The sequence below is a fragment of the Panthera onca genome, chromosome A1 (assembly GCF_046562875.1).
Source record: "Panthera onca isolate mPanOnc1 chromosome A1, mPanOnc1 haplotype 2, whole genome shotgun sequence".
In the NCBI taxonomy this organism is placed as follows: Eukaryota; Metazoa; Chordata; class Mammalia; order Carnivora; family Felidae; genus Panthera; species Panthera onca.
The window spans coordinates 99244189-99271061 of record NC_138339.1 but is presented as its reverse complement, the minus strand read 5'-3'; the positions used below and the strand labels follow the sequence as shown (position 1 = coordinate 99271061).

Here is a 26873-nt window from a genome sequence, read left to right as displayed (position 1 = left end):
AAAATTAGAGTTAGAATAAATTATTAATTTTAGACTCTTGTCTGCTTGACAAGGAATTTAGTGCAATTTATGTTCCTCTGACCGCCCTCCTCAGCCTGAACCATCCCTCCAAAACTCTTAACCAATGTTAATTTAACATTAGGCTGAGGATTTATCTTGCTGGTGGGAAGAACTGAAATATATTAATAAAATATCAGTTTTATTTTGGAAGTAGCTTGTGTTTAGAGAGAAACTCTGTGAGCATCATGTTATTTATCTAAGACCTAGATGGATGGCAAGGCAGCTTTCAAACAAACATTGTTATTTAGTGTGGGGAATTTTATCATGACAAATACATAAAGCACAGATCAGGAAAGAGCTGCGCGTTCTTTAGCCTGATAAGGCCATGGTTATTGTTTGGCAGGTTGTAAAATAAACAGACAAAATAAGCAATCTTAAATAAAGACATCAGGATGTTTTTCATGTAGGCTAAATTGGACTTCACAAGGAAAAAGTTCTCGCTGTGGTGTTACCTTTGGGTGTTTTCAGGTAAAACTCGGCCCCAGCAATTACTGCTGAAGAGGATGTAACAGTGGTTGAAGCATCCTGTTCTCATCCTTTCTCTGCCCTTTCATAGATGACTAACCATCCCGAGATGAAAGACATCTTTTTCCATCCTTCTGCCTCTTGTCGTGCACCACGATGATATTGTAGTCTCTGAGTAGACACAAAAAGAGAAGACTTAATGATAACAGGTATGGGATGGGGAGCCAAGTTGGTTCTTATGATCAGAACAAAATTACCACTCTTTTTTTTTTTAACTGCGATATAATTGACATATAACATTGTTTTAGTTTCTGGTATACAACATAATGATTTGATATATGTATATATTACAAAATGATCACCACAATACGTGTATTTAACAACCATCACCACACACAGTTGCCTTTTTTTTTCTTGTGATAAGAACTTTTAAGATCTTATCTCTTGGCAACTTTCAAATGTACAATACAGTATTATTAACGACAGTCTCCACGCTGTACGTTACATTCCCAGAACTTATTTATTTTATAACTGACAGTTTGTACATTTTGACCACGTTCACTCATTTTGTCCACCCGCAAGTCCACCCCCATCTCTGGCAATGACCAATCTGTCTCTATATCTGTGAGTTCGGCTTTTTTTTTTTTAAGTTTATTTCTTTTGAGAGAGAGAGCGTGTGCATGCACGAGTAAGGGAGGGACAGAAAGAGAAGGAGAGAGAGAATCCCAAGCACAGGGCTCCCTCAGTCTCATGAACCATGAGATCATGACCTGGGCCGAAATCAAGAGTTGGTCGTTTAACTGACTGAGTCACCCAGGTGTCCTCAGCTTTTTTTTTTTTTTAAATTAAGATTCTACATATAAGTGATATCATACAGTATTTGTATTTCTCTGTCTGATTTATTTCATTTAGCATAATGCCCTGAGGGTCTATCTATGTTGTTGCAAATTACAGGAGTTCTTCTTTTTTTAAAAAATATTTTTAAATGTTTATTTATTTTTGAGTGTGAGAGTTGGTGAGGGGCAGAAAGAGAAGGAGACACTGAATCCAGAGCAGGCTCCAGGCTCTGAGCTGTTACCACAGAGCCCAATGCAGGGCTTGAACCCATGAATCATGAGATCATGACCTGAGTTGAAGTTGGACGCTTAACCGACTGAGCCACCCAGGTGCCCCAAGTTCCTTTTTTATGGTTAAATGATATTCCATTGCATTCCGAGTGTGATATCACATTTTCTTTATCCATTCATCTGTTGATGGAATGTAGGTTGTTTCTGTGTCTTGACCACTGTAAATAATTCTGCAGTGAACATGTGGGTGCAGATGCCTTCTCAAGATAGTAATTTTCATTTCCTTCAGATAAATACCCAGAAGTGGAATTGCTGGATCACAATTTTTACTCTTACAGTAATGGCACCGGGCAGTGCTTGGCTCTAGGAATCATGGAAGAGGGCACATCAAACTCTGCTAGTTGGAACTCAGACCACATGTCAGCTGGTGTGGATTCTAAAATATTTAGTATTTCAGTCCCTGGTCAGGGAGGACTGGGACCTTTCTCAAATTTTTAGGGCCAGGAAGGGTGTTGCCAGGGTGTTCTGGTAAATGTTTAACAACCAGATCTCTGAACAAAGAAAAAGCCTGATTTTTAGTGTTTGCCAATTTCTGTAGTGCACATTCTCCCACTGTGGCCGATTTCAAGCTACTAGTGTTACTAAACTCAGAGCTGGGTAGAGATGTGCACTACCACAACATTATGTAGCATTTCCACCATAGCGGCACGGCAGATGTAATTTCAAGGGCATAGATAATAGGAAATTGTAGCAAAATTAGAAAGGTATGGAGGTGTATTTATTACCTTTGCTTTTAGTATCAGAAATGAAGAGGTGAAGATCTTATTATTTGCAAATAATCTGATTATGTAGAACATTTAAGAGGTTTTTCAGGGTCATTTTTCTTCACTTGAGGTGTTTTTCACTTGTCCTTTTTATTTTTAGCTGTTCTGGTTCGGAAGGGTTTTTATGCAATGTCTTAGTTTCAGATTTTGAGATTTGTTCAAGTGTTTGGTTCTGATTTACTTTGTGACAGTGATGCCTGGCACATTTCTAAAGGCTAACACTCTGAGGGTGAAATGGTAGCTCATTTACCAAACAAGATGTTGTACTCAAATATCATTATAAGCATATTAAATGTCACTCCTTCCTATTGTTTTCCATAACCCCAAACTATGCTTCCCTGTTGATTTATTCTGCTATTCCAATTTTCTTACTAAAGTATCTTTAAAATATATCAAGGTTTCGATTTCTAATAAATGACAAATTTAAATTTGGGCATATTCAACTTGCTGCTCATTATATAAAGAAAGCAATTTATAATTAGTCCCAACCAATGTAACCTTGAATTTACCCATTATTTTCTGTAAAATAATTTTAACATAATAATCTATACATCCTATTTACAGTTTCTTAATTAGTAAAAGATAAAAGAAACAATATAAGAAATATATTCTGTTTAATAACCTATGGTTATGATTTATCAGATAACAAGAGAAAATAAAAGGCAAAAGAATCTTTTCTGGAAACATTGATCCTGATTTTCTCGTCTACATTCTCTGCCTTATTTAGAAATGCTACAAAACTAAGTTGCTTTTTTATTTAATTGAAGTACAGTTGACACAATGTTTTATCAGTTTTAGGTGCACAACATAGTGTTTTGACAACTCTATACGTTATGCTGTGCTCACCACAGATGTAGCTACCATCTGTCACCGCACAACTTTATTACAATACCATTGACTATATTCTCTATGCTGTACATTTTATCTCCATACAGTATTCATTCTATAACTGCAAGCTTGTATCTCCCACTCTCCTTTACCCATTTTGCTCAGTCCCTCCCCTTTGGCAACCATATTTGTTCTCTGTATTTATGGGTCTGTTTCTGTTTTGTTTTTAGTTAGTTGGTTTATTTATTTATTTATTTATTTAGCTAGTTATTTAGTTATTTAGTTATTTATTTATTTCTAGTAATCTCTACACCCAATGTGCGGCTTGAACTCATAACCTCAAGATCTACAGTTGCATGCTCCTCCAACTGAGCCAGTCAGGCACCCCTGTTTCTGTTTTCAGTGTGTTTATTCATTTGTTTTGTTTCTTAGATTCTACATATAAGTGCAATCACATAGTGTTTGTGCTTCTCTGTCTGATTTATTTCACTTAGTGTGTAATACCCTCTAGGTCCAAAAACTAAGTGTTTTAATGACCTCCATCATTTTCCAAATCACTGCTTGTTCCATGCCATTCACTTATGCATTTATTTATAATTGGTACCTCCTATGTAGCAGGCTCTAAGCTCTTTCAGTGAAAGCAGCTCAGCTGAAGGGCAGATAGTTGGAAGGCTTGATGATTATAATCCAGATCCTTAAAAACGTGGAGATCACCAGCCACAGCAGATCTGTTAAATCAACTTCCCCTGTCTAGGAAAACCTGGGACTCTGAAAAAAGGATCAGGACTAAGAACATCTGGGTGGATATTCCTGAGTTATTTGGCACTCTGATCTCCCCTGAAATCTCAGAGCTGCAGGGCAGCACATCTCCCTATTGGGAGTTGGTGCTTCCTCATGCAGGGGGACACTGTTGGAGTCCCCTCCAGTATGGCTGCAAGTGCTTCCCTCAAGATACCCACTTCCTCTGCTGGCTACCAGGCTGATAACTGGGTTAAATCCCAGCATGACCCAGCTGGGGGCATGCTGGGTCTGTGACAGAGGAAAGAAGTAACACTGTGAAGGAGCAGAGTAGTTAGCATGTATATCAGTAGGGCCCACGAAAGTCCCCCTAGGAGTGATGAGGTTGGAGCCAATTCATAAAACACTTGAATATGAGACATTTTAGAGTCTGGATTTCCCACTTCTCCATTTATGAGAGTAGTAAAACAAAAAACAAAAACAAAACGGGAGAGTAATATGAATAGATTTGTTCTCTGAAAGGAGTACTTTGGCTACTGGCTGTGTGGTGGGTTGGAGGGGGGCAGGACTCAAGGAAAGGAGTCCCTGTGTTAAACAATACTGGGACCAGCCCTAAAAAACTTAGCTGCTTGCTTCAAGAAATACTTATTCCCAGAAGAGTAGATAGTGAACTAACTAAAACAGTTTGCTTATCAAGACTCATTTGAAAACCTTCTCTTCACTGTCCCTACCAATCCAGAGCTATTACGTCATGAGCTGAGAGTTGATAAGGGAGTTGGAGGGGAGGATGCAGAATCCCCTGAGTGGGTGATAGCAAAGTCAAAGGGAAGTCTGAGTGAGAGCCATGACACCATCCTTCTGTTCCAGAGGACCCACCCACCATGCCTCCTTCCCACTATGACTCTATGGCCACATCTACTGCTGGCACTCTACTGAGAATTTCCTCTGGTTCCCTGGTATGAATTCCAAAGTACAGGCTTTGCTTGAGAGATTCAGAACACAATCGTGAGTTTTCCTTTTTTATTTAGCCCACACAATTTTTTATTAAAACAGTTAAACCTGAAAAGGTGCAACCAAGAAAGCAAGTAATTGTCTTCTTACAAGTTTTAATTTTAAAAAATGCCAAATACATTTGTGTATGTGGCGCCTTAATCCTTCTCATTTCTTTGATAATTTTATACTTGGACCACTTTCATAATTTGTAAAAAAATTCAGCCTGAATTCTATCATTGGGTCAAAAATCAGAGGATTTGTGTATTTTCAGTACCTGGTGGTAACCTTTTCTCTCTGCCAGACGAAATATATTCTACTTGCTGAAGCTGAAAGAATGGACTACTTTTCAGTCTCTGGCAAGTAAATTAGAAAGGTCCATGAAATTCCCACTACACCCTTAATCTGATTTTTTTTTTAACGTTTATTTATTTTTGAGACAGAGAGAGACAGAGCATGAATGGGGGAGGGGCAGAGAGAGAGGGAGACACAGAATCGGAAGCAGGCTCCAGGCTCTGAGCCATCAGCCCAGAGCCCAACGCGGGGCTCGAACTCACAGACGTGAGATTGTGACCTGAGCTGAAGTCGGATGCCCAACCGACTGCGCCACCCAGGCGCCCCATCCTTAATCTGATTTTCTCTGCATTATTTCTCTCAATTAAGAAAAGAGAAAGAAAGAAAAAACAGCTTGTGAAGATCTCCATACTAAAAGTAGAAAAATTCTGTGATTAGTTTCCATAAGTAAAGAAGGGACTTTCCCCTCTGTTCTTAGAGAAAATTGATGTGGCTTTCTCCCCATTCCCATTAACACTTCCCTAAGCGCAGGCTGGAATGGAATCAAGGCATTCCTGGATAAGAAGCTAATGGAGCCCATACAAGAAGTTTGCCACTTCCCTAGATTTCCACTTAATTGAGTAAAAAATATTCAAAAAGAAATATTAGAAACTCATAGTGGAAAGTATGAAAGGGTGGCTGCAGTTTACCAGACAGTTTGTCAGTGACTCTCAAGTGAAGGATAGACTAATTTGAATCAGGGCTCTCCACTTGCAGACTGGGAAGTCAAGGGGGGAGAGTTCTTGGTAGCTCTTCCTCCCAATCCCTCATTTAGGAGGGTTTGTGGTGTGATGGGCTGGCACAGGGCAGTGAGATAAGGGCATGTCCCTGAGTGTGGCATGTCACACTCAGTGGGGCCAGGTCTGGTTTTGTTCCTGGCCTGTACTAAACACAGACGTCTGTCCCAGACACAGAGCCTTATCCGGCTCCTCAAGAAGATGACCATGCCAAACAAAGAAATCGAGGCATCGTTGCAGCTAATTTCTGGCTGCCCAACAAACACAGTCTTCCTGCCGTAACCACCTCTGGCCTTAGTGACCCAGGCTGTTCAGTGTTTATGCTCTGAATGGAAAATTACATTAAATCCAAAACTCTCACTTCACTTTTTATCTGGATCTGAAAGATTTGGATAGACATCCAAATAATCTTTGACAAAATCCATCTCAATTCCCAGAGTTGAACAAGAGCAGATGCCACATTAAGGATAAGCAAACAGGCAAAATCCATTAGTTGTTTGAAAAGATATTGCTGTTTAAAAAGAGGGGGCTGTGCTAAAGAACTAGAGCCGATGTCTTCTTATGAACTGTAGTTACTGTTCAAAATAGAGGGGATGTTTTCAAGTTTTTGATCTGTGATTTTAACATGGTAGAGTGGAACTTGTCAAGTCTATAGAAATAAGCAAGATTGGGGTGGGGGATGCCTGGCTGTCTCACTAGGTGGAGCATGTGATTCTTGACCTCTGGATGGTAAGTTTGAGCCTCACATTGGGTGTAGAGATTACTGAAAATAAATAAATACACAAATAAGCTGTAAAAAAAAAGAAATAAGCAAGGAGGTCATGAAGAACAATGGGAGTTCAGAAAAGAGAGTATAGAGGAAAAACCTAAATGAAGAGATTTGCTGTTGCAGAACATTCAGTCAATGAAGTAAGTGAAAACTCCTGGAATTCATCCAAGTTTCAGAGGCAAGGAATAAGGAAATGAAAAACAATATGAAAAAAATTTAAAAGATAAGTAATGAAGGACTGAGTTAAGGAGATCTAATATACCTATGATAGAAATTCTAGAAAAAGAGAACAGAGTGGATGTAGAAAAAGTAGTAATCAGGAAATAAAGAGGTTAGGAAATTTTCTGGAGTTGAACAAATCAAATACTAAGTGTCTTCAGATTAAAAGGGGTCAATAAATTCTGGTAAAATTAAACAAGATAAACACCTAGACATATGCTGGAAAGTATTTTGACTTTCAAGGATATTTAAAAAATCTATACATATTCAGGCATTAAAAAAAGCTTATAGAGAAAATGTACTAAATTACTGGCTATTTAGAAAGAAAAATGATTGCATTAGATTCCTACTTCATAACTTACCATAAAAGATTATAAAGATATAAATGAGTATGTAATATAGCCCTAAGTAAAGCCTTTTAAAGCCAAAGTCAGAAACCAGAGGAGAGCATTGATAGATGTAGTTACCTAAGAATTAAAAATATCTGTATATCATAATTATTACATACAAAATATGAAAAGCAAATTAAAACAAAATATTCATAGGCTGGGTAACAAAAGTTTTAAAACTGGGCTAGAGAAGGTGCCAATAATAAATATTTGTTGAACACATGATCAGTAAGTGAAAACTGAAAGCATCCTTCTGAAACATTAAGACACCGAAGCCCTGGAGATGCAAAGGACGTGAATGGGGAATTCACAAAAGGAATACAAATGGGCAACATACATATAAAGAATCCAGTCTCATTAGAATAAAATCAGTCTAATCAAGATGTCACCATTTTTAACTAATTAAGATGGCAAATATTAGAAATAATCCTAATACTTTAATCCCGCAGATCTACATATTCTCATACCCCAGATGACAGCGTAAATGGCATGCTCTTTCAGGATATCAATTTGCAAATATGGAAAGATGTAAAAAATTGGCAGGATTTCCATAATCTTTCCTACTTTCCATTATCTGGAAGTAGGCAATAAAAGTCTCAAAGTACTCTTGTTTCTATCCTTGGAAACAGCCATTTCACTTGTGGAATTTTATCCTAAAGAAAACAATTAGAAGACTGCAAAATGAAACAAAGTTAGTCTCAAATGCACCATTACAAACTGTTTTTGAAGAATAGTTAAGAAAAGTGAGGAAACCCAGTCTAGACTTGAGTAGGAAGGCAAATTAAAATGCTATTATAGCTGATAATATAGCAATATCTAACTTTTGTGGAGATGATCATACTTAGCATTATACATCAAAGATGTCCTTGTGCTTTAGTGGGTGTAAGTTCTAATCTTGTGCCCATTTTGCAGATGAGGAAGCTGCAGCCTGGAGATAGGAGGTTTAGAGGTCTGTCTCTATTTGAGAATCCACGTAACAACTCTGTTATAAACTGCCTTTAATTTTTTTAATACACCTGTAAGATACAGAAAAAGACTGGTAAAACATTCTTTAAAATGTACTAATGGAATAACTGATATATTTTTTGTTTCCTTTGTATACTTTTCTATTTCTCTCAATATGTATGTATTGGTATTATTATCAGAGGGAAAATTGCAGCAGTTTTAAAGCCCCCATATTAACTGAGCTCAGGTTCTTAACCACTTTCTCTCCTTCCCCAGCACCCACTCTTTACCCAATTTCTCACATTTACTTTATTTACATGTTCCTCATTGAGAATTCATGTTCATCATGGTACTCTCGACCTGATATAAGATATCAGATCATGAAGGAGCTATTGCACATAAATATAAACTCTACCCTGGCCATACACATACCATAGGGGCTAAATGAGTGGGGCCAGAGTCCTGGGTTCTCCTCTTGAACTTAGCATTTATTCCCCTTGGTAAATCAATTATTCAAGTATTATTCAATAATCAATTATAAGTTAATCATTTTCTCAGTAAAGTGAGGAGAAAAATACTGGCTTTTTCCTAGTTTGCAATGAAGATTAAATGAGTTAATATATATAAAGCATGGTGACTGGCCCATTGTAAGTACTATATTAGTATACTTATTAAATCTAAGTAAGTAATATATTTTAGAAAGACTTTCAAGAAACTGAATTCTTTTAGGTATATTGCTGGTTTACTCTGTTAACTGGGAAATAGAATTTATTGGAACAGACCATTGTCTGAACATTTTACTCAATGGCATTTTCACAATGGTATCATTTCCCAGTCAGCCTGATAAGTGAAGAATATGCAAGAAATTGAAAATTTGGATTAATAAAGAAGTTAATAAAGACTGGGGCTCAACAAAAGTGAATTTGGGTCCTATTAAACTTTAGAAAGATAAACCCCAGTCCTGAGGGGGCAGTTCTTGGGGGAGGGCAAACTGACAAATAGCACCGTGAATTAATCATGCTCCCCAGGTGTGAGAAACACCTTTGAGAAACACCAAAGGGGACCGTGTGAATAGACTATTTGATTGGCTTGGCGGCAGCACTAATAAATGCTTGACTTTTGCTGGTATGGTAATTTAGGAATGATAAGTGGAACCTGCCAACAATGCCATTTTACTTGATTGCACCCTAATTGCGTTTATGTCATTGATATCAAACTGTGCATAGAGACTATTTTAACTCTAATAAGAAAGAATACACTTTGTTTTTACATATCCAGATCATATCCTATGGAAGCAACATCCTTATGTCATAGAATAATGGCTTCTTCTGCCTATTACAAGGAGACCTGCTTTTTCTGACTATTGAGGTATTGTTCATAGACAAGGTTGATGGCTTGGTTATTTTTATTTCACAATGTAAACCTGGGTTGATATGTGCCTGTTGACTATTACACACTTACTTAAATGAACTTAGAACATATTGTATAGAACTCAGCAACATATTTCATTCTAGTGTGCAGACAGCATTGGATCTTCACAGCACAATGGGTATTTATAATAAGGAAAACCTTTGTGACACCTAAGATGTTAAATAATACTTGAAATTGAAGGCAACAAAAGCAAGTTAACAGTAACCAAAGACCCCCTTGAGTATCTATCATGCATTTGTGGCTCAACATGGGATAATTTCGCATAACTGGCTTCCCTGAGAGCTGTGACACATACAAAAAATTTAGTGCTTATTGATCCGAAGTGTAGCTTTGTGTGGCAAAACAAATTCTAGATATTATCAAGTAAATCGTACCTTTCCCTCCTGTCTCAGCCTCAGCACCCTTTACATTTTAAGTCAGATAATTCTTTGTTCTGCATGGGGGCTGTCTTGTGCCTTGCAATTTGTGTAGCAGCATCCTGGCCCCTACCCACTAGATGCCAGGAGCCCCTGCCACCCCAAGTTATAACCACCAAAAATATCTTCAGACATTGCTGAAACTCCTGAGGGGCAAAATTGCCCCCACTTGGAAGCAACTGTTCTAAGATGATAATAGCCAATCACACATGCAGTGCTTGAATGCCCACCACAGCATCCCCACCGATGTTTGTCTAGACCATGCTTGAAATCATCCAGGGAACTCAATAGGTCCTGGCAGAGCCCCTTGTTCTTTCTTCCTGTGAGCTGAAATCTCTCTCATTACATCCTCACCTGCCATGCCAGATCCTCTGGTCATTCCATACAAAAGCCATTTACGTGTTTAAAGACAACTTTGTCGTCTTAAAGATTCTGTTCTGCTCTAAGACCCCGTAATGATTCTTCGGAATCCTCCAAACTCTTTTTCACGTAGGTGATAGCTACATGGTATAATTTCCAGTGTCCTGGGCACTATACCGTCCTCAAAATGCTTCCCACACCTGCTTCTCAGATGCTTGAGTTCTACAACTAGACGTAAAATTCATTGATGAAAGTCAAACAGGAAATAAAGTTGCAACCTTCCCGGGAAAGTTAACCTACTCAGCCTTATTAGTCATTTATACCTGTTTGTTTAGAAGACAGGAAAATCAGCTACAACAATCACATGACATGCATACACACAGCATAAGATGAAATTATTGTTGATACTGGAATTTATTGGATTTTTTTCTTCTGCTTTATTTGCCTGGCCTCTTAGCCTGGAAGACTCTTACATTGTTTAGATGATGGATGCCCTCAGCCCCTATACGCACCACCACGATCACAACCATCTTCATGACTTTGTAGACTGCCTTCTCAGGACTCTCTGGGATTAGTTTTGAGCCATCCTAGCTCCAAATCCTGCCCCTGCAAATCCTGAATTATTTTATCGTTTGTATAAATTTAATAACTTTATTGTGAGATATAACAAAGTTAAGGAAAAGTATATAGGCCATACATGTACTTATTGATGATTTTTACAAAGTGAAAAACATCTATTAAGAACAGAACATTATAGGAGCGCCTGGGTGGCTCAGTCGGTTGAGCGTCCAACTTTGGCTCAGGTCATGATCTCATGGTCCCTGAGTTCGAGCCCCGCGTCGGGCTCTGTGCTGACAGCTCAGAGCCTGGAGCCTGCTTCAGATTCTGTGTCTCCCTCTCTGACCCTCCCCCGTTCACGCTCTGTCTCTCTCTGTCTCAAAAATAAATAAACATTAAAAAAAAAGAACAGAACATTATAGTACCCGGAAATCTCCCTCATGCCTTCTTTTGCTCTCCGAGGGTAACCACTATTGTAACTTCTAACCGCATAGATTAGTTGTGTCTGTTTTTGAACTTTATAGAATGGAGTCATACAGTATGTGCTTTGTTCTGGCTGACTTCTTTCACACAACAATTTGCTTATGAGATTCTTCTGTGTGTGTGTTAAATGTGTTCATTCTTGTTACTGTGTGGTATTCTCTTGCATAAGTAGACCACAGTATATTCTTTATTCATTCTGCTGTTGATGGACTTCTGAGTTGTTCTCAGCTTGTGTCTACTTTAAACATCCTTGTGCATGTCTTCTAATGAACACATGCATGCGGTTGTGTTGAGTATATATCTAGGAAATGAACTGCTGTGTCATAGAGTATGCCGATGTTCAGCTCCAGGAGATGCTGCCATATGGTTTTCCTAAATGTTGATCCCAATTTATTCTCCCACCAGCAGTACGTGTCAGTTTTTATAAATGTAGCCATACTCGTGGATATGTGGTATAGTATCTCATTGTGGTGTTAAGTTGCATTTCCTTTATGACTGATGATGGTGCATAATTTACCGTTTGTTTGTTGTTTACTTGGAAATCCTCTTGTAATGTGGCTGTTTACTTTTTGTGTCCATTTTTAATTGGATTATCTGTCTCCTAATTGATTTGTAGGATTTTTTAAAATATACTTTATTTTATTTTTTTAATATGAAATTTATTATCAAATTGGTTTCCATACAACATCCAATGCTCATCCCAACAGGTGCCCTCCTCAATGCCCATCACTCACCCTCCCCTCCCTCCCATCCCCCATCAACCCTCAGTTTATTCTCAGTGTTTAAGACTCTCTTATGGTTTGGCTCTCTCCCTCTCTTTTTTTTTTTTCCTTCCCCTCCCCCATGGTCTTCTGTTAAATTTCTCAGGATCACATATGAGTGAAAACATATGGTATCTGTCTTTCTCTGTGTGACTTATTTCACTTACCATAACACTCTCCAGTTCCATCCACGTTGCTACGAAAGGCCATATTTCATTCTTTCTCATTGCCACGTAGTATTCCATTGTGTATATAAACCACAATTTCTTTATCCATTCATCAGTTGATGGACATTTAGGCTCTTTCCATAATTTGGCTATTGTTGAGAGTGCTGCTATAAACATTGGGGTACAAGTGCCCCTATGCATCAGTACTCCTGTATCCCTTGGGTAAATTCCTAGCAGTGCTATTCCTGGGTCATAGGGTAGGTCTATTTTTAGATTTTTGAGGAACCTCCACACTGTTTTCCAGAGTGGCTGCCCCAGTTTGCATTCCCACCAACAGTGCAAGAGGGTTCCTGTTTCTCCACATCCTCTCCAGCATCTAGAGTCTCCTGATGTCTTCATTTTGGCCACTCTGACTGGCGTGAGGTGATAGCTGAGTGTGGTTTTGATTTGTATTTCCCTGATGAGGAGCGACGTTGACTTGTATTTTTCTCCCAATTACAGCAAGTCTGAATTCCATGATATATTTGCATAATACTTGTCTTAAAATAAGTTTTTATTATTAGGAAGTTATCTGCATAATCAGACTTACTATTGAGAACATCTTTTCATGTTCCTGTTGGCCATCCGGATGTCTTCTTTAGAGAAGTGTCTATTCATGTTTTCTGCCCATTTCTTCACCAGGTTATTTGTTTTTTGGGTGTGGAGTTTGGTGAGCTCTTTATAGATTTTGGATACTAGCCCTTTGTCCGATATGTCATTTGCAAATATCTTTTCCCATTCCGTTGGTTGCCTTTTAGTTTTGTTGGTTGTTTCCTTTACTGTGCAGAAGCTTTTTATCTTCATGAGGTCCCAGTAGTTCATTTTTGCTTTTAATTCCCTTGCCTTTAGGGATGTGTCAAGTAAGAAATTGCTACGACTGAGGTCAGAGAGGTCTTTTCCTGCTTTCTCCTCTAGGGTTTTGATGGTTTCCTGTCTCACATTCAGGTCCTTTATCCATTTTGAGTTTATTTTTGTGTATGATGTGAGAAAGAGGTCTAGTTTCAACCTTCTGCATGTTGCTGTCCAGTTCTCCCAGCACCATTTGTTAAAGAGACTGTCTTTTTTCCATTGGATGTTCTTTCCTGCTTTGTCAAAGATGAGTTGGCCATACGTTTGTGGGTCTAGTTCTGGGGTTTCTATTCTATTCCATTGGTCTATGTGTCTGTTTTTGTGCCAATACCATGCTGTCTTGATGATGACAGCTTTATAGTAGAGGCTAAAGTCTGGGATTGTGATGCCTCCTGCTTTGGTCTTCTTCAAAATTTCTTTGGTCTTCTTCAAAATTACTTTGGTTATTTGGGGCCTTTTGTGGTTCCATATGAATTTTAGGACTGCTTGTTCTAGCTTCAAGAAGAATGCTGGTGCAATTTTGATTGGGATTGCATTGAATGTGTAGATAGCTTTGGGTAGTATTGACATTTTGACAATATTTATTCTTCCAATCCATGAGCAGGGAATGTCTTTCCATTTCTTTATATCTTCTTCAATTACCTTCATAAGCTTTCTATAGTTTTCAGCATACAGATCTTGTACATCTTTGGTTAGATTTATCCCTAGGTATTTTATGCTTCTTGGTGCAATTGTGAATGGGATCAGTTTCTTTATTTGTCTTTCTGTTGCTTCATTATTAGTGTATAAGAATGCAACTAAGCATAGGAGACTGTTAAAAACTGAGAACAAACTGAGGGTTGATGGGGGGTGGGAGGGAGGGGAGGGTGGGTGATGGGTATTGAGGAGGGCACCTTTTGGGATGAGCACTGGGTGTTGTATGGAAACCAATTTGACAATAAATTTCATATATTGAAAAAAAAAGAATGCAACTGATTTCTGTACATTGATTTTGTATCCTGCAACTTTGCTAAATTCATGTATCAGTTCTAGCAGACTTCTGGTGGAGTCTATCGGATTTTCCATGTATAATATCATGTCATCTGCAAAAAGTGAAAGCTTAACTTCATCTTTGCCAATTTTGATGCCTTTGATTTCCTTTTGTTGTCTGATTGCTGATGCTAGCACTTCCAACACTATGTTAAACAACAGCAGTGAGAGTGGACATCCCTTTCGTGTTCCTGATCTCAGGCGGAGAGCTCTCAGTTTTTTCCCATTGAGGATGATATTAGCTGTGGGCTTTTCATAAGTGGCTTTTATGATGTTTAAGTATTTTCCTTCTACCCCGACTTTCTCGAGCGTTTTTATTAAGAAAGGATGCTGAATTTTGTCAAATGCTTTTTCTGCATCAATTGACAGGATCATGTGGTTCTTATCTTTTCTTTTATTAATGTGATGTATCACAGTGATTGATTTGTGAATATTGAACCAGCTCTGCAGCTCAGGAATGAATCCCACTTGATCATGGTGAATAATTCTTTTTATATGCTGTTGAATTCGATTTGCTAGTGTCTTATTGAGAATTTTTGCATCCATATTCATCAGGGATATTGGCCTGTAGTTCTCTTTTTTTACTGGGTCTCTGTCTGGTTTAGGAATCAAAGTAATACTGGCTTCATAGAATGAGTCTGGAAGTTTTCCTTCCCTTTCTATTTTTTGGAATAGCTTGAGAAGGATGGGTATCATCTCTGCTTTAAATGTCTGGTAGAATTCCCCAGGGAAGCCATCTGGTCCTGGACTCTTATTTGTTGGGAGATTTTTTGATAACCGATTCAATTTCTTCGCTGGTTATGGGTCTGTTCAAGCTTTCTATTTCCTCCTGAGTTTTGGAAGCATGTGGGTGTTTAGGAATTTGTCCATTTCTTCCAGGTTGTCCATTTTGTTGGGATATAATTTTTCATAGTATTCCCTGATAATTGCTTGTATCTCTGAGGGATTGGTTGTAATAATTCCATTTTCATTCATGATTTTATCTATTTGGGTCATCTCCCTTTTCTTTTTGAGAAGCCTGGGTAGAGGTTTATCAATTTTGTTTGTTTTTTCAAAAAACCAACTCTTGGTTTCATTGATCTGCTCTACCGTTTTTTTAGATTCTATATTGTTTATTTCTGCTCTGATCTTTATTATATCTCTTCTTCTGCTGGGTTTGGGGTGTCTTTGCTGCTCTTCTTCTATTTCCTTTAGGTGTGCTGTTACATTTTGTATTTGGGATTTTTCTTGTTTCTTGAGATAGGCCTGGATTGCCATGTATTTTCCTCTCAGGACTGCCTTCGCTGCGTCCCAAAGCGTTTGGATTGTTGTATTTTCATCTTCATTTGTTTCCATGTATTTTTTAATTTCTTCTCTAATTGCCTGGTTGACCCATTCATTCTTTAGAAGGGTGTTCTTTAACCTTTCTTTAACCTCCATGCTTTTGGAGGTTTTCCAGACTTTTTCCTGTGGTTGATTTCAAGCTTTATAGCATTGTGGTCTGAAAGTATGCATGGTATGATCTCAATTCTTTTATACTTATGAAGGGCTCTTTTGTGACCCAGTATGTGATCTGTCTTGGAGAATGTTCCATGTGCACTCGAGAAGAAAGTATATTCTGTTGCTTTGGGATGCAGAGTTCTAAATATATCTGTCATGTCCATCTGATCCAATGTATCATTCAGGGCCCTTGTTTCTTTATTAATTCTGTGTCTAGATGATCTATCAATTGTTGTAAGTGGGGTATTAAAGTCCCCTGCAATTACCACATTCTTGTCAATAAGGTTGCTTATGTTTGTGAGTAATTGTTTTATATATTTGGGGGCTCCCGTATTCAGCGCATACACATTTATAACTGTTAGCTCTTCCTGATGGATAGACTGTCTCAGTATTATATAATGCCCTTCTTCATCTCCTGTTACAGCCTTTAATTTAAAGTCTAGTTTGTCTGATATAAGTATGGCTACTCCAGCTTTCTTTTGACTTCCAGGAGCATGATAGATAGTTCTCCATCCCCTCACTTTCAATCTGAAGGTGTCCTCAGGTCTAAAATGAGTCTCTTATAGACAGCAAATAGATGGGTCTTGTGTTTTTATCCATTCTGATACCCCATGTCTTTTGGTTGGAGCATTTAGTCCATTTACATTCAGTGTTATTATTGAAAGATATGGGTTTAGAGTCATTGTGATGTCTGTAGGTTTTATGCTTGTAGTGATGTGTCTGGTACTTTGTGGTCCTTGCAACATTTCACTCAGAGAATCCCCCTTAGGATCTCTTGTAGGGCTGGTTTAATGGTGATGAAGTCCTTTCAGTTTTTGTTTGTTTGGGAAAACCTTTATCTCTCCTTCTATTCTGAGTGACAGACTTGCTGGATAAAGGATTCTTGGCTGCATAATTTTTCTGTTTGTCACATTGAAGATTTCCTGCCATTCCTTTCTGGCCTGCCAAGTTTCAGTAGATAGGTCCACCACTACTCTTATGTATCTACCTTTGTAAGTTAGAGCCTATTTATCCCTTGCTGCTTTCAGAGTTTTCTCTTTATCCCTGCATTTTGCCAGTTTCACTGTGGTATGTCATGCAGAAGATCCATTCAAGTTACATCTGAAGGGAGTTCTCTGTGCCTATGGATTTCAATGCCTGTTTCCTTCTCCAGATCAAGGAAGTTCTCTGCTATGATTTGTTCACCTACACCTCAGCCCCTTTCTCTCTCTCTTCTTCTTCTGGAATTCCTATGATACAGATATTTTTCTCTTTGATTGCATCACTGAGTTCTCTAATTCTCCCCTCCTACTCCTGGATTTTTTTATCTCTCTTTTTCTCAGCTTCCTCTTTTTCCATAATTTTATCTTCTAATTCACCTATTCTCTCCTCTGCCTCTTCAATCCGTGCTTTGGCCATTTTATTTTGCACCTCATTTATAGCATTTTTTAGCTCCTCATGCTGTTCCTTAGTTCCTTGATCTCTGTAGCAATAGATTCTCTGCTGTCCTCTATGCTTTTTTCAAGCCAAGCAATTAATTTTATGACTATTATTCTAAATTCTTGCTCTATTATATTGCTTAAATCGGTTTTGATCAATTCATTAGCTGTCGCTACTTCCTGGAAATTCTTTTGAGGAGAATTCTTCCATTTTTTCATTGGATAGTCCCTGGAGTGGTGAGGAACTTTGGGGCATATCCCCTGTCCTGTCTGGAGTAACTTGAGTTGGTGGGCGGGGCAGCAGTCAGACCCGATGTCTGCCCCCAGCTCGCCACTGGGGCCACAGTCAGACTAGTGTGTACCTTATCTTCCCCTCTCCCAGGGGCAGGACTCACTATTAGCTGGGGTGGATCTGCAAGGTGCACACAGGTGGGAGGGGCAGGCTTAGCTTGCTTTGCCATAGGTGGTCCCCTGCGGGAGGGGCCCTGCAGCACCAGGAGGGAGGCAGTCCCGTTGGAGGGATGGATCCACAGAACTAGAGTTGGGCGTTTGCCCGGTGCAAGCAGGTTAGGTGACAGGAACTGGTTCCCTTTGGGATTTCGGCTGGGGGATGGGAGGGGGAGATGGCATTGACAGTGCCTTTGTTCCCCGCGCTGATCTGAGCTCTGTCTTCTGGGGCTCAACACCTCTCCCTCCCGGTGTCCTCTTGCCCTCCTGCTCTCCGAGCAGAGCTGTTGAGTTTTAACATTCCAGATGTTAAGTCTCACTGGCTGTCAGAACTCACGCAGTCTGGCCCCTCTGCTTTTGCAAGTCAGACTCGGGGATTCTGCCTTGCTGGGTGGGCTGCCCCTCCACTGCCCTGGCTCCCTCCCGCCAGTCCGTATAGCGTGCACCGCCTCTCCACCCTTCCTACCCTCTTCTGTGGGCCTCTTGTCTACACTTGGCTCCAGAGAGTCCGTTCTGCTAGGCTTCTGGCGGTTTTCTGGGTTATTTAGGCAGGTGTGGGTAGAATCTAAGTGATCGGCAGGACAAGGTGAGCCCAGCATCCTCCTATGCTGCCATCTTCTCCTATTCTTTTCACTTTTAAGTAGACAATCCACCTGGAACTGATTTTTGCCTATGGTGTGAGGTTATTATTATTATTATTATATGAGAATATCCAAATGATCAAGAACCATTGCTGAAACAGGTTTTCCTCTCCCAGGTGCTCTACAATAGAATTTTAGTCATAATCAAGCAATTGTGGACATGTGAATGTGAATCCTGAATACTTAATTCTGCCCCCCGGATTTCAGCCTGTTTATGCCTTTCTGGATTTAGTTTCTGTAGTGCCTCCACAGTACTCGATTACTTAACTCTTAGCTTTCTCTAACAGAATCTGACCTATATAGCTTTTTCACTGCCCAATATCCTTGCTTCAGAGTAGGTTTTTCATGCTGAATGCTATGCACACAGTAAGCAGGTCCTCAGTACGTTTGTTCCACAAATTGATGTTTTGCTCTCATTCTTACCCTCTTCTCCTTCCTCTCTTTTTTCCTGTTTTATCTTGATTATAGATGTGGACAGACCAACTGAGAGAAGCACAGAAGCTAAACATTCTGGGTAGCGAATGAGTGCCTTCCTTACATAAGCAAGGAGGAGAAAGTTGGTTGCTTTTGTGCCCATTGCTTTCTTTGAAGCTCTAGGTTTAAGAAAGTGGGAAGAGGAGGTGGGTTAATTTCAGACTGTTGCCAGCAGACTGTCACTCCCCCAACATGCCAGCTGCTCCCCAGAGTGAGCATGTGTTATTTCTGAACATCAGAGGGACTTAGTCACCAATTCTAAAGTCTAAATTTGTCTAATATTTGAATGAATGCTAATACCTGTTAGCCATTTTAGCAACATAAACATGTGTACACACAGTCACAGGCCTGCATGTGCGCACACAAAGCTGAATGTACCTTAAATGCTAGCGGCTATGACTTACGATACTCTATCACCTCACAAGTAGTCACCATAGTAATTACAGGGACAAAGCAACATAACGATGGTAAGTGGTGTTGTCAAGAGAATCTTGCCTTTCTGCTAAACCATTTTAAATAAGCACATGCTATATGTCTCCTCACTACACAAATAAAACTTAACACTGTCCCTCCACCATTCCTTCCTTTCCAATTCAACTGTACCCTCTAAACCTTCTAATAATATAGAAATTCTAATATCTGATATAGATACTAGTGACATTGCTGCTGCTAATGGAATTTGATGTATTTTGGAGAAATTGCCAGGTATTCTAAGCTGTGTGTGTGTTTGTTTGTTTGTTTGTTTGTTTTTATATATACTAGGTCATTTTACCTTTATAATAGTCCTAGGAGGCAGTTACTATTATTTCCTACATTTTATCCTCTTTTCCTTCTTCCCACTTCCTCTGGAGTCACAAGGCTAGCAAGTCACGGAGTCAGGGCTAAAGCTAGGGCCTGCCACACTGCAGGAGGACTCACAGCCACAGTTTACCCTAGGGCCATAAGTCATGTCCGTGGCATAGTGTCCTTTGGGCATCTGCACATAATGAATGTCCTCTTCTCAGTGACCAAAGCATGGGTAACTGTGGCTGCGGGAGAGTTTGGTGGACAAACAGTGCTGTAACTCCCAATCTTGCTTCTGGCTGTAACTAGATAGCATGGCATAGGAATTCTGACTCCCTGTCTTAGGCTGAAGAATTTCTCTTTTTTATTGCCAGGCATTCTCAACAGAGGCTTTTAGACAAGCTCATTGACAATAATCTTTGCTCAGTGGTAAGGAAAGCTGAATTTCCCATTTGGAGAGAACGGACAATCTGTGACAATTAAGTTTTTCGCCGTTGGACCAAGAAAAGTTAAAACTTACATGTGACTTTCTTCATTTCTTCCTTTCATCCTCCCTCTCCCTCTCCCTTCTGCTCTCTCTCTCTTTCTCTCTGAAGGTTTGGCTGCCATATTATCTGGAGCAAAGCATCAGGTTAAATGACCTTGTAGAGTCCTTTCTGGCCTATGATTTTAGGAATTAGTGACAACTTTCTGGAGAATTTGCCAAATCAGCAAAGAAAGCACTACTCCTTTCTTGCTTTGTTTGCTACCATTCCCTGCCATGGCCCCTGTCACCACCTTTCCTGCTCTCCTACCCTTTTTAAAGCAACAAGGCATGCTTTATCATAGCAGCGATCTATTTTCATTTAAACGTCAGCATGTACTGTGCCCTCCACCCACGAGACCTCAGCCTCCCTTAGGCTACGCTTCTGTGGACCCTCTCCCTGGCCCTCTGGAATGTGTCTCAAACTGGATATTGGGTCCTTGAGTTCTATAAGATTCTTTAAACTTAGTATTTTTATTTCTTATGAAAATCTGAAACTTTTTTTTAGCCAGATAAAAGCCCCAAATTCTTTTTCACAAAGATAATTCATTATTAAGAGACATTTTCATCAGGTTCATAAATCAGTGTTCCTCAAATCTGAATCCTGGAATCCTTACAGTCCACAGACACAGATGACCCCTCCTGAGGTCTTCCTTTGTCCCCTGTTGCACCAGCTCCTTGCCCTGTTGTGTGGTCTGTCTGATAATACTGTCCCTTTCCTTGTATCCTCTTTTTTTCCTGCAGCCCCAAACTTCTCCCCCTACATTAATCACTTTCTGAGTCCTTCTCTATTTCACGTATCCTTGTCATTTTCTGAGCCTCCCCTTCCTTCACCTTTCTCTATGACCTGATCTTTCCCCTCTACTCCTGGCAATTCCATTTCCGTTTATGGCTTTAAGGTTATTATTTGGCAAGGAATGGAAGAGCAGAGAAAGTCAGCCTGAGCTAACAAGCAGTCTGAGTAATGCAATAGTTAAAGAAATGTGATTTTCTTTTGGTGACACTGCACTGGAATTACATTGTAGGGAATTTAGTGAATCTTAAAGAAAAAGGAAATCCGTAAGATGAGTAGTTCATTGTTTGAAGATGAAAGTTGTTGCTAAAGACCTTCTTTAGAAGGGGGTCAGCATTTCTACAATCATACTATTTATTTGCATAGTGAATCCTTCAAAAAAAGTTTAATCGATGTGTCGATTATCTTATCATAAGCTTCATAAGGTCCATTCGTGTTGTTGTAAATGGCAAAATTTCATCCCTGTCTATGGCTGAGTAATATTACATATATCCATTATATATGTGATATATATATTACATTATATATGTGTTATCACATCTTCTTTATCCGCTCATCTATGGATGAACACTTAGGTTGCTTCCATATTTTGGCTATTGTAAATAATGCTACAATAAACATAGGGGTGCAAATATCTTTTTGAATTGGTGCTTTTGTTTTCTTTGGGTAAATATCCAGTGGTGAAATTGCTGGATCATATGGTATTTATATTTTTAATTTTTTGAGGAACCTCTATACTGTTTTTCAGAATGGCTATACCAATTTACATTCCCATCAACAGTGCAGGAGGGTTCCCTTTCTCCACATCTTTGCCAATCCTGTTGTTTCTTGTGTTGTTGATTTTAGCCATTCTGACAGTTGTGAGGTGATACCTCACTGTGGTTTTGATGTGTATTACCCTGATGATCAGTGATATTGAGCATCTTTTCATATGTCTGTTCGGCATCTGGATGTCTGGAAAAATGTCTATTTGTGTCCTTTTCCCACTTTTTAATGGGATTATTTGTTTTGGGGGGAGTTGAGTTGTAGGAGTTCTTTATATATTTTGGATATTAGCCTCTTAACAGGTATGTCATTTGCAAATATCTTCTTCCATTCAGTATGTTGCCTTTTTGTTTAATTGATGATTTCTTTTGCTGTACAAAAGGCTTATATTTTAGTAGAGTCCCAATAGTTTACTTTTGCTTTTGTTTTTCTTGCCTGAGGAGGTATATCTAGAAAAATGTTGCTAAGGCCAATGTCAAAGAAATTACTGCCCATATTCTCTTCTATGAACTTTATGGTTTCAGGTCTCACATTTAGGTCCTTTAATCCATTTGAGCCTATTTTTATGTATGGTAAAAGAAAGCGGTATAGTTTCATTATTTTCCAAGTATCTGTCCAATTTTCCTGGCACCATTTGTTGAAGAGACTGACTTTTCCCTATTGTATATTCTTGCCTCCTTTGTCGTAGATTCATTGACCGTAGATTAATTTCTTCACATCTTCTATTAGTTTTTGCTCTGAGCTATCTATTCAAGGATGTGTTTGTGGCAAACAAGCTTACAAATATAGTATCTGCTTGTAGGACATAAGGTAGATTTGTTTCCTGATCAGTTTAATAAATATAGTATCTCCCTCTGAGGTAAAGGATAGGCAGGTTTGGTAGTTGTCCCATTTAAAAGATTGGGGTTTCATGGGGCATCTGGGTGGCTCAGTCAGTTGAGCGTCTGATTCTTGATTTCAGCTTGGCTCATGATCCCAGGGTCATGGGATTGAGCCTTGCGTTGGGCTCTGTGCTGACTGTGGAGCCTGCTTAGGATTCTCTCCCTTTCTTTCTTCCCCACTCCCCTATTTGCGTGAGCATGCTCTCTCTCTCTAAAATAAAAATTAAAAAATGAGACAAAAGGTTAGGGTTTCCTGTGGGAGGTGATATAAGTGAAAAAGGTGATGGGGATTAAAGAGCACACTTATCATGATGAGTACTATGTAATGTATAGAATTGTTGAATCACTATATTGTACACTTGAAACTAAGTGTATGTTAACAATACTGGAATTAAAATAAAAAAGTTAATAATAAAAAAAGAGAGATTTCCTGAGTTTAGAGTTCCTAATCTGTGGCATAAACCCACTGTGTTTTCTGCATCACCTGGTGGGATTTGTGGAGCAAGGAAAATCAATTTGAACACGAAGCTCATTCTAGCTACTGTACCATAAGTAATAACATTCCAGTCCTTGACCCAGGGGTCTTGTGTCTTCTGCCAGAATCTTTGAACCTGTGACAAGTTAACTTGTTATCCTGCAAGTAGGATAAAAATCTCAGATCCTTCACACTGAGAAACAGACTCTGAGAAGGAGATTTGCATGCACAAAGCCGATGCGGAATGCCCTTGAGATCAGCACCACTGTGAGAAGGAGGGAAGGTGGGCTGGGCTGAGGGAGAAGTTAAGCTTTTGGACTGTAGTACAGTTAGAGCAGAAGCCCCAATCATTTCTACAGGCAGTTCTAAAGCCAGGATGGACTTTCAGAGTTGTTCCCAATTGCAGTGAAGGGCTTTGAACTTTATGCTGTTTGCACAGACAAGTCTTTGGATTTGGGCTGCTCCCAGGAAGGAGGCTTGACCTGGGGTGAATCAGCCCACTTAGCTGGGGGCAAGTGCAGGAGATGGACTCTGCTGAGAGCTCTCAGCTGCCATGAGTCCTAGGAGCTAATGGAATGGGTGTAGGCAGGACAGCTTGGAGTTTCCTTTAATTCATCTCTTTCCTTTTTTTTTTTAAGTTTATTTATTTATTTTTGAGAGAGGGAGAGACAGCAAGCACTCAAGCAGGGGAGGGGCAGAGAGGGAGGGAGGGAGGGAGGAAGGGAGGGAGAAAGAGAGAGAGAGAGAGAGAGAGAGAGAGAGAGAGAGAGAGATGCAGAGCTTGATCCCACCAACCCCAAGATCATGACCTGAGCCAAAATCAAGAGCTGGACACTTAACCATCTGAGCCACCCAGGTGCTCCCTTCTCTCTCCTTATAAAGAAAATTTCCAGACATCAGATTCTGCCTCTGTTTCCTCAGGAGTGTCCTTTATGGGTATTCTTCCCACTCCTCTTCCCTATCTTTCCCTTGGCACAGACTCCTGAGTGAGTGACAGGTTGCCATTCAGTCTGAGCCACCAGAGGAGGCTAGAGACCTCTTCAGTTTTTTTTTTTCCCCTGACCCGCCTGATACAGCTTCTTCCTTGTCCATTTGAACATAAAGATTCTTCCAGAACTTGAGTTTTACTGAGCTATTTTTTCTCATTTTCAGCCTTCCATCCAAGAACGCTGAAGTTTCTCTTTTGCTTGCTAAGATCATGTAGCTACTCTGGCTTTAAACAGGTATTTGCAAACACCATCTATGGCCTAGGGATTGTGCTAGACACTTTGGATATAACAGATGGAAATACCTTCTGGTTTGCTCAGGAACAGTTCATTGAACTCAGAGCTACTTTGTGCAGGGTCTCCCTGAGACTTTGGGACAGTGTAGTTAGAATGCTTGTTTAGCTGCAAGAAACAGAGACCTGACTCAAAGTGACTTTAAAAGTAAGACACCTATGAGGCCGACTGGGACTGCTGAGGTATAGCACTGGTTTCCTGAACTTAGAAAATCCCTCAGTCCTGGCCTGAGATGGGGCCTACCAGGCATGGTGCTTTTTTCTCAGTGGTGGGAGGTATAAGGTATTATGATTTGACCTTAATTTTAGGTGGGATGTCTTGGCATGTCCCAGAGCATGGGACCCCTAAAATCTTCACAGCTGGAGCATGACCCTGTATCTTAGAGTTTTTCCTCCCATCCTCTGGAATTCAGTACTTTAAGAATGCCTCCAATATACTTGCTGCTTCTTGTCCATCCAGTCAAATTGATATGATATCATTAATATAGTAGACCAGCATGATATTCTGAACATTGTATGGTGGAACTCAGGACACCCTTAGAGCTCTCTTCAAAAATCCTTAAAAAAAAGAACCCTCTTCTTTAATTTCCAGATTCTGATCCTTTTTTACACAAAACTTGAGTGAAGAGCTTAGGTGTCATCAAAGTGGTTTTTAGACACCTACTTTGAAATATCAGTGTGGACCTAACTTCAGAATATGGTGTCTACTGTCTTCATGCTGCAGCTAAAACTAGGCTAGCAAGAGCCTTATTTTCAATACATATAAATGCCAGTTCCCTCCTTAAAAGAGTTCAGTTTTTAAAAAAATATTTATTTATTTATTTATTTTGAAGGGGGCACAAGTAGGGGAGGGGCAGAGAGAGAGAATCCCAAGCAGGCTCCTCACTGTCAGCGCAGAGCCCAGCGTGGGGCCCGATTCCACAAACCGTGGGATCGTGACCTGAGCTGAAATCAAGAGTCAGACAGAGCAACCCAGGTGCCCCTCAATTTTTTTTTTAAATAAGAATAAACTTTTATCCTATTACCATTGAAAATAGGATCTCGTAAGTTGTGTTTTAACCAGATTTAAAAAGTAACATTTCTGTTTATCTCAGTCCTTTGTATAAATTTTAAACCTGGCACAGGAGGCTTATTTACCACTCAGAGAAACTGAAGCGACACTTTAGTACATTGCAACCAGGGGATGGCAATGCTTTGGTCACAACCATGGGATTCCAATAAAAAAGATATGCTCTAGGCATGGTTTACCTGAGGCTGAGCTCAAAAACCTCTCTGTTCTTTTTTTTTGAAATAAAATTTAATTCAATTGCTTTTTTTTGATATTTGAAATAAAGTTCAAGCTCCCTCCCATGGCTTTCAATGCACTGCCTTTCAATGCACTGCCTTTCAAACCCCTGCTCACTTATGCAACCTCAGTTCATGTCACTGCCCTTGTTGTGAATTGCATTTAGCCACAAGGCATTTCATTTCCCCAAATGAAGCACATTTCCTTCTCACCTATGGGTCTTTGCCTCTGCTGCTTCCTCAAAGTGGAAGGCTCTTCCATCAACTATCACATAGCTGCCTCATTCTCATCCTTCAGGTCTCAGCTTGACAGTTTAAATATCACTTCTTCAGGAATTCTTCTCTGTTGACTTCCTTGCAAGTGAGTCAACTCCCACCTGTCTTGTCCTTCTCTATTACAGCAACCAGTATGTGAGCTTCATAGGACCTACCATAGCTTGTAATTGTTTCTCATCTGACCCTCCACTATACTGTCTGCTCCATGGGAGTGGGGACCATTTCTGTGTCTTGCCCTGTGCTACACCCAGAATCTTGTCTATTACCCTATGCGTTCATTTTCCAGGGCTTCCATAACAAAGACCACAAAGTACTTTTGTAACAAAAACTGGGGGGCTTAAAGACCAAAAATTGATTCCCTTACAATTCTGGAGACTAGAAGTCCAAGACCAAAGTGTTGGTGGGATAGGTTTCTTCTGAGGCTTTCTCTTTGACTTGTGGATGGCCGTCTTCTCCCTGTGTCTTCCCATGGTCTTCCCTCTATGCATATCAGTCCAATTCTCCTCCTCTTATAAAGACACCAGTCATATTGGATTAGGGCCTACCCTAATGACCTCATTTTAATTTAATTAACTGTTAAATACCTTACCTCTAAATACAGTCACATCCTGAGGTACTAGAAGTTAGGACTTCAACATATGACTTTTAGGGGACACAATTCAGGCTATAAAACCCTGGCACACAGTGGACATTGCATAAGTGTCACTGAATGAATAAATGACTTCATAATCACCATAGTTCAAATACTGTAAAACAGAAAGGAAGCTTGATACTTATCTGAGTGTCCTGCTATTAGAGATGCTGGAGTGAGTGTTTAGATTGGCCAGTGGCATCTGTTTTTCTATAATCTCCAGAGGTGCTTCTTGTGCATAATCTTGAGTATCACTCTTGACTATCA

General features: G+C 39.6%; 1 long non-coding RNA gene across 1 annotated transcript; it reads right to left on the bottom strand.

Annotated features, from left to right (window-relative positions):
- Nucleotides 1-273: 273 nt before the first annotated feature.
- Nucleotides 274-26873, bottom strand: LOC144615665 (uncharacterized). Its single transcript, XR_013554070.2, has 4 exons — nucleotides 26749-26873; nucleotides 26340-26478; nucleotides 8261-8435; nucleotides 274-696 (listed from the first exon to the last, which is right to left on the bottom strand). It is a non-coding gene; the product is annotated as an uncharacterized LOC144615665 (long non-coding RNA).